The sequence below is a fragment of the Otolemur garnettii genome, unplaced genomic scaffold (genome assembly GCF_000181295.1).
Source record: "Otolemur garnettii isolate 467f Iridium unplaced genomic scaffold, OtoGar3 scaffold00104, whole genome shotgun sequence".
NCBI classification, from domain to species: Eukaryota; Metazoa; Chordata; class Mammalia; order Primates; family Galagidae; genus Otolemur; species Otolemur garnettii.
The window spans coordinates 5,472,024-5,480,842 of record NW_003852499.1 but is presented as its reverse complement, the minus strand read 5'-3'; the positions used below and the strand labels follow the sequence as shown (position 1 = coordinate 5,480,842).

At 47.7% G+C, this 8,819-nt stretch overlaps 1 protein-coding gene across 3 annotated transcripts in view; it reads left to right on the top strand.

Annotated features, from left to right (window-relative positions):
• The window catches only part of TSPAN9 (tetraspanin 9), a 198,329-nt gene that overhangs the window by 29,579 nt on the left and 159,931 nt on the right, over positions 1 to 8,819 (top strand). Inside the window, exon 1 of one of the 3 annotated variants that reach the window (XM_003796433.3) lies at positions 4,198 to 4,394. The exons of the other annotated variants lie outside the window; for them this stretch is intronic. The gene's annotated coding sequence lies outside the window, so the exon portion shown is untranslated. Of the gene's footprint in view, positions 1 to 4,197; positions 4,395 to 8,819 lie in introns of those variants that run through there. 3 annotated transcript variants of the gene reach the window in all.

Here is an 8,819-nt window from a genome sequence, read left to right as displayed (position 1 = left end):
GGATGGGAGGGGACAGTCGAGGGACATGTGGAGTGAGCACCTGGGATGGGAAAGGCTCTTCGGCCTTCGTGGATGTTCCCTTGTGGATTCGTGCTCGGCAGGCTGCCTTTATGCGGCTCCCCTTCTTATCCCCTCCCCTCCCCCGTCCTCCTCTCCCCTCCTCTTTCCTTCCCTTTCCTTCCTCCCCTCCCCTTCCTTCCTCTTCCCTTCCCTTCCCCCTTTCTTTCTTTCCTCTCCTCCCCTTCCCCCTTCTCTCCTCTTTCCTTCCCTTCCTCCTTTCTTCTTTTCTTTTCTTTTTTTTTAGGATCTCTCTCTGTTGCCCAGGCTGGAGTGCAGTGGCATGATCATAGCTCATTGTAGCCTCAAATGTCTATGCTTAAGCAACCCTCCTGCCTCAGTCTCCCAACTAGCTGGGACTACAGGGGGCACACCACGCTGTCCAGGCTGGCTTCGGACTCCTCTTTCAGCTTCCCAAAGTTTTACAGGTGTGTACCGACAGACTCAGCCAGGATTCAGCTTTCTTGAGCCTGTTAACATTTGTCCTTCTACCCTCCATTCTCTTAAATCTTGTTGGAATCATCAACCTTTTTGCTGTCTTTGAAATTGTAGGTTTATGCCTTAAAAAGGCTCTTTACTCTTGATTTAGTGAGGTGTCTGGCTAGGCCTTGTCTTAGGGAGCGTGTTAGCCAGAACACTGTTGGTACATTTAGTTGTTTTTAACAGCCCGATGGGTATTTTTCTTTAGCCTTTATGGAACAGGAATAAAAGTGCATTTTGTTATGTGTGTGTTTCTTGCAGGTTCAAACTGCTCTGAGGTCCTGCAACTCTGCACCTGTCACACAGGCAATTCTTAAATAACATTGTTTCTGGCAGGTGGTGGGACTTGCTGACTTTTTTCCGGGTCTGGTTTATTTTCTCTGGCCGTAGCAAGCTTGTGTCATGTCTCTAATTTTTGAGAAGGAGTTAAATGAGTAAGAATAGGAAAGCATCCAGTTTAGAATGGAAGCACCGCCAGTGCCGGCTGCACCCACAGCCTTTTGCAGGGGCATGGAGCACTTCAGAACATAGTTTCTTGCTGTGTAAAGCCTGTGGTTGGACCGGAGGCATCTAAGGTTTCACTGTTAAGTCCTGCGATTCCATTGTCATCCTCTCTTGTTTGTGGCACAACAGTATAAGCTTCTTGTAGAAAAGAACCACTCTCACTTGTGGGGGCCCAGAAGGACTTTCTTCCACTGGTCATCTGGACTCTTGTCCCCCCTTCAGCCCACAGTTCAAGTCCACTCCCTTCATGAACACTTCTCAGCTGTGGCAGTACATGCCAGCTAGCTTTTTCTAGCCTCCTTCCTTACTTTTAGTTTGTAGTTGAATATAGAGAAAGGACGTAGGCCTTGAGTCCTGTTGGTGCCAGGCTTGAATTTCAGCTGTCACTTACTGTGTGACCTTGGACAGGTTTCCTCCTCTGTTCAAAAGGAACTTGTAATAAAACTGTCTGATGGGGTTTATGTGAAGATTACGTGAGATATGTATCAAAAACCCTTCCTTTAATGTGTTACACAAAATAAGACCCATAACACAAAAAGATGCTCATAAGCGGAACCATTGGCGTTTACCCATGTTACCTCGTTTACTACAAAGTGGGTATGTTTAATATTTTCATTTCCTAAAAGAAGAGACTGAGCCATAAAGACGTAATCTGCCCAAGGTTGTTGCAGATCAAAGACATTTAGCCTTTACATTTTCATTAGGTGTTTCACGTTTACATTTATTTATGAATATTCATTGAGAACTGATTCTATGTCAAGTTGAAGTGCTGGGAATACAGCAGTGAAAAAAAATGAATTTTCTGCCCTCATAAGCTTATATTCTTGTGTGAGAGCCAGTCGAGGAATGGGCAGACGTGTGTGTCTCAGGCAGAGGAAAGCGTGAAGGAAGTGGGCTGAGGGTAAGGGCAGAGAGTGGTGGGGAGGGAGAGCTGCTCAGGAGGGTACATTTCATGGACACCTCAAAGGATCACTGGAGCAATCTTGGTGGATACCTCGGGAAGCACATTCCAGGCATTGGAAACAGCAAGTGCAATTGTGTTCGAATAGCAGGATCCGGCTCTGGTTGGGTCCTTGGGCCATCATGAGAACTTCGGCTTGTTTCCTCAACTTGTTGTTTTTTTCTTTGAGTTAAAAGATGGCATCTTTGGCTCGGTGCCTATAGCTCAACCGGCTAAGGCGCCAGCCACGTACACCTAAGGTGGCGGGTTCGAATCCCCAGCCCGGACCCGCCAAACAACAATGACGGCTGCAACCAAAAAATAGCCGGGCGTTGTGGCGGGCGCCTGTAGTCCCAGCTACTTGGGAGGCGGAGGCAGGAGACTCGCTTGAGCCCAGGAGTTGGAGGTTGCTGTGAGCTGTAATGCCACAGCACTCTACCCAGGGGGACAGCTTGAGGCTCTGTCTCAAAAAAAAAAAAAAAAAAAAAAAAAAGATGGCATCTTTTTTTCTTTTGCATCCTGTATAATATTGGATAAAGAAAGGGATGGATACTTTGTCAGGTGATCAGTACTCATTTTTTGGTTAATTCTTCTACCTTCCAGTTTTCTTATGCCTCCTAGCATGGGGTTTGTGTGCAGTCACACTCTCAGGTGGCTCTCAGCCCCCTACCCACATTCTCCAGGGATGTGGGCCTGGGGCCGTGACCCTCCTCTGGAATGCTGGCTGCCCTGCAGCCTCATCCTCGTCCTTCAACCAGCTGCATGCCCTCCCTCCTTGGGACCTTTGCGAATATGGCTCCCCTCTACTCCTTCAGGTCCAGAGTCAAGTTCTGCTGCAGAGAAGTCTTCCTTGACCCCTCGCCTGGGTCAGAACCCCTTGTTCTGAGCGCTCACGGGGCTGCTGCAGCTGCTTTTCTTCATAGCAGCATTTATCTCCGTTTATAATTGCGTACTCAGCTATATGATCCTCACTGGGGCATAAACTCCATGAGGACAGAGGCCCTGACTGTTACTTCTCAGCCCTTTCCCTCCCCTGTGTTTTTGACCTCCAGCACAGGGATAGGCAAGTTTTGACGGTAAAGGACCAGATTGTAAGTATTTTAGACTTCGAAGACCATATGGTCTCTGTTGCGACTACTCAGCTCTGCCCTCGCCGCACCAGAGGGGCTGTAGACAATACCTGAATGACTAAGTGTGGCTGTGCTCCAGCAAAATTTATATATGGACATTTAAATTTGAATTTCATGTAATTTCCACATCATGAAATACTCTGCTTTTGATTTATTTTTCAACCTTATAAAATGTAAAAACCATTCTTAGCTTGCAAGATCATACAAAAATAGGCAGTGAGTGGGTTGGGCTCCGACCACAGACTATTTGCTAACCCTTTGTGTGGGGCAATGCAGGGCTTCTAGCATGTTTTAAATAAATATTGTTGAATGGGGAATGACATCTTAGGCAAGAGGCAGTGAGCTTCTGCCTTCTCTTAATCAACTCCATAACCTCTATCCTTTGCCCAGTTCCCTATAATCTGTTAGCATGACGATGGCCAGTGGGTTTGCTTTCTGGAGATGTAATTTACATACCATAAAGTCTGTCCATTTGAGGTGTATGATTCAGTGGTTTTTCACACAGTCTCGGTGTGTAACAGTTATCACTGTCAATTTTAGAACGTTCTCATCACCCCACAGAAGAAGCCCCATTAGCAGTCATTCCCATCCCCCCTCCAATTTTTCTCCCAGCCCTAGATGACCATTAATGTACTTTTTGTTTCAGTGGATTTACTTATTCTGGACATTTCATATAAATGGCATTATACAATATGTAATCTTTTGTGACTGGCTTATTTCACTTAGCACAATGTTTTCAGGGTTCACCCAGGTTGTATCATGGATCAGAATTTCGTTCCTTCTTCAGGCTCGATAATATTCCATTAAATACGGATAGGCATTTTAGTTATCCTTACCCATTCGTCAGACATTTGCACTATTACCATGCATATGCAAAATACATTACTAAACTTAGGCATAATGCTGCTGTGAACTTTCACGTACAGTGTTTTTGTGGGGACTTGTGTTTCTCATTTCTCTCGGGCACATACCTAGGAGTGGAGCTGCTGGTTGCCTTAGCTTGGGCTGCGATAGCAAAGTACCACACACTGAGAGGCCTAGAAGCCACCAAATTTCTGTTGCTTAACAGAAATTTATTTCCCACAGTTCTGGAGGCTGGAAGTCCAAGATCAAGGGGCCGGCACGGTCCGGTTCTGACGAGGGCTGTCTTCTGGGTTGTGGACTTCTTGTTGTACAGTGGAAAGAGGGTGAGAGAGCTCTCTGGACGTCCCTTTTAAACGGAACCAATCTCATCCAGGAAGGCAGTACCCTCATGACCATCTTCTAAGATCATCACCTTGGGGGTAAGAATTTTGGGGGAATGTAAACACTGTGTCCATAACACTGGACATAACATGTGGTAACTGTGTGTTGCACCTTAAAGGAACTGCCAGACTGTTTTCCCAAGTGGCTGCACCATTTTACATTCCCACCAGCAGTGTAGGAGCATTCTAGTTTCTCCACATCCTTGCAGGATGTCATTTACTTAATAGTGCTTTTTACTGTCTGTCTTTTCAGTTGACCAACTAGTTCTTAAATTCAAGAGGGTGGACTGAACTTGAATATTTAGATAAAAGTTTACAGACATCTATAAATCTACAAATACATGTTTATTAGAAAATTTTTGGAAAATAGAACTTAGTGCCTGTTAGTGATATCCTTGCTGCATTTGGTCACAGCTTGCCAGCTCTCTCTCTTTCCTTTCCTTTCCTTTTCTTTTTTTTGAGACAGTCTCACTCTGTCTCCCTGGGTAGAGCGCCATGATGTCATAGCTCACAGCAACCTCAAACTCTTGGGCTTGAGCAGTCCTCTTGCCTCAGCTTCCTAAGTAGCTGGGACTACAGGCATGTGCCACTATACCCAGCTAGTTTTTTCTGTTTTTCTAGTAGAGACGAGGTCTCGCTCTTGCTCTGGCTGGTCTCAAACTCCTGGGCTCAAGCAGTCCACCTGCCTTGGCCTCCCAGAGTAGTCTGCCAGCTCTTTAACAGGTCTGGGAAGACCAGGGCAGCCTCCCCTATAAACTGTACAATGAATGAGGACCCAAGTGCTGAGGGCTCAGGCTGGGTTCATGAACAAGCTTTGCTGTTGCCCATCAGCTTGACCTTGGCAGGCTGCTAATGCTCTCTTAGCTGTAGTTTCCTCATTGTTAAAAGGGATTTTGTGTGGGGGGGGAACCAAAAAAATGAGGGAGGCATAGCACCTGGGTTATGGTGAAGATTAAGCAAAGCAGTGCATATGAAGTGCTGAGGATGATGTGGGCACTTGGGAAACACTTAATAAGGGATGGTAAAAACCAGTAGACCCACAAAGACTGGAGGTCACCTAGCTCCTTAGGGCTTGTGATTGTTAAGATAATGACAGACTTTTGGAGGAGGTCCTCGTGGGCTATTCTCTCTACTCGTCCCCCACTCTGGGTTCAGTCAGGTGGCTAGACTTTGCTTGACCATTTCCCCTGAGGAGAGCTGTCCCTCTGGAGCCATCCTTTGGCCGGCCTCTGCCTCCAGGGCCTGGGAGAGCGAGCCTGCTCCCTCGTCCACATGACAACCTGGGAGTATTTGACAACAGCCATCCCTCTGCCTCTTCTCCAGTTCCATCAGCTGTTTCTCAGATCACTTCATTTCTAGACCCCACCACCCTGGTCGCCGCCTTTGGACACACTCCAGCTTGTTGTTTCCTGGACTGAGCCTCAGCTTAGAGGTGGATCTGAGGAGTGGAATGACATTCCTGCGGGAGATGCGTACGTACCGAGGGCTAGGAGCCTTCGAGGGTGACAGATCTTCACCTTTACCAGCACCACGGTTTTACGCAAGAGAGAGCTCAGCAGCGTCTTTAGAAATTATGGGAAAAATACAATTCCAGTGAAGGCCCATCTAGTTTCCCCTCTGGTTTTCCAGGCTCAATCTAGGAGGCTTGCACAGAACCCAGGCTTCCTGCTGGGTGTTGCAAGGGCGAATCATTCTGCTGGAAGGGTTTGAAATTGCAGGGTGTTGAGTTTCGCCCCCTGTCACTTCTGATCTGATACATTTTTTGGGCTCTATTTTATAAGCTGCAGCAGATTGTGACCAGCGACCCATTTATAAAAAGCACTACAGCAGGACAGAACAAGGGAAGGGAGGGGAATCAGCTGGATCATTTATCTGATTTTTGTGTTCTAAGGCCTGTTTCATCTGTTGGTGGGAGAGATTCCAGTGCATTTAGCAATCCCTCTGCTGTGGCTCTTGGGGTAGGAACCTTGTCATTTTGTAATCAGGAGCAGCCTGGAAACCCACTACAGGCACAGATCTGCCCCAAGGCAGGCAGCATGGAGGAGCACTCATTCTGGGTATTTCCCACTTCCTCAGGCTGATTTTTTCTGAAAGGCTGTGCCTAATTTCTCTCTAACTGTGTTCCAGGCTGATTTGCATAACTTTATTCTTTAGTGGTTAGTTACTCACTCAGAAATTCCCCTGTCTATCCATTCTGGGATTCTGAGTCTGTGGGAACAGAACATCCCAGTAGAATCCTGGCCTCTGTGTCCTACTGTCTCACCCGTGACTGCAGGCAGGAGGCAGAGCAAGGACCCAAGTGTTCTGAACAGGAGGAAGCACCTTGGTGGCAGCTGTTGCCACAGGTCCTGTGACTGTGGGTCTGAGAATTTGCCTGCCAGACTGTCACCTTGCAGCCTAGAGGTGGAGGAGGTATGTGTAGGGAGGTGACTAGCACCACTCTCAGGGTCCCATCCTGACTCTGCCACTCCTCCATGATGTGACTGTGGACAGATAATTTAAGACCCTCTTCTTGTCTGTGAAGTAAGGATAATAGGGGACCTGTTTTACAAGGTTATTAGAATGTTAGGTGATTTAATATGTGTAGTTAGAGCCCCGCCTGGCACTGTGTGTCTGGTAGTGGTAGGGATGAGATGATCATGTTTGCATTTTCCTATTGTATTCCCAGAGCCTTAGTTTTTTAAAAATTATTTATTTGATTTATTTTTTGAAACAGTGTCTATGTCGCTGTTGGTAGAGTGCCGTGGCATCGCAGCTCACAGCAACCTCAAACTCCTGGGCTTAAGCGATTCTCTTGCCTCAGCCTCCCAAGTAGCTGGGACTACAGGCGCTCGCCACAATGCCCGGCTATTTTTTTGTTGCGGTTGTTGTCATTGTTGTTTAGCAGGCCCGGGCTGGGTTGGATCCCACCTGCCTCGGTTGTATATGGCCAGCACTGTAACCACTGAGCTATGGGTGCTGAGCCAATTTTTTTCTTTTCTTTCTTTTTTTTTTTTTTAAAATGGAACAAGGGTACCTGTTCCATTTTGATATAACTTCTGTCTGGGCTCAGCCCCACCACAGTTTGCAGCCCTTGGCTGTCTTGGCACCCCTGCCTCTCTGCCTAGCAGGTCTCCACCGTGTGAGAATGGTCTTGTGCTGACTGTTGGGTAGCAGCAATCTAATTTCTCTGCCTTGGTTTCCTCATCTGTAACCCATGGAAGACATTTTCTCCTCCAGAGTTGTTCTTTCTGTCTCCTGTCCTTTCCAGGGATGTGACTAGGGTCAGGTGACATGTGTTAAGCCAGGCAGGCAGGCTACAAAGACAGGCAGAACTTTGGTGGACAGTGTGGGAAACTGTGGACACAGGACTGAGTTCATCCTATCTGCAGGAGTCCTGGGGCAGGGTTCAGAGTAGGATGAGGATGGAGCTTAGCATGCCTCTCAGGGTGCTATGAGCAGACCCAACCCCTTGGGCCATACCCCCACAGTGAGGGTGGATGGGATATTGTTTAGAAAGTCAGTCCACAAATGAATATTCTCTGAGCCTCTCAGGATACTTATAAAGTGGCCACAGGAGGCTTAAATGCCAGGAAGGTCTCCGTGATGGGAATGACCAGCACTTTCTGCTTTACCATGCCTGCCTCTCGGGTCTTCCACCAAGCGCCTATTTCATAGATGAGGAAAATGGACTCAGAGGGCTTCATTGGCTCTCCAAGATCATGCCATTTGGAAATGCCAGCGGAGGGATTTAAACTCAAGTCTGGGGAATTCCAAAGTCTGTGCCTTCTCCAGGTGGGAAATCCTGGTCCTGAGCCCCTCGAGGCCCGCTGGAACTCCCAGGTCTCTCCTCTGCCTGCAGCAGTGTTCTTGGCAAGTGCGCTGTCCTTCTCGTGATGTTTGTGCGTTTTCCTGCAGGAAAGTCTCTGTCTCCTCTCCCCACCCTCAGCCCTGCCATTTCCTCCCCAGAGGGGCACTTGGTCTGTGCCGTTCTCTCCTCCCTTTTCTCAGCTTAGCGCCTAAGATTTGGGGAGAAGGGTGAGTCATTAACAGGGGAGAGAAACTTGGGCTAAAAAGTGTGGTGACCTTGAGCCTTTGCTCGGAGGTGTGTTTTCCGGCCAAGTGAGGTGGCTTGGCAGACTGTCCTGACTGTGGCTTTGGGGGTGTCTCCAGGTGGAAAAGGAGGTGGAACTTGGTGACCGAGGAATGGGGTGAGTGCAGGGCGCCTGGGCCCTTGGGCATGTCACTCTTCCTTTCTAGGCCTCAGGGTAATAGGAGGAGTTTGTACCACATGATCCTTGAGGATCTTTCAGCTGAATAGTTCTAGAACTCAGATGCCTTTTTAGGAAATATGTCTCCCAGCTCATTCCCTGTCCCTTTCCCATGTTGCCTCTTTGAAGTGGAGGTTTACTTTTCAGCAGTGTTAATTGGGAAACGTTAATATATGCTTTGGAATGAGCAGGAGGAATTCCAAGGCCATAACTC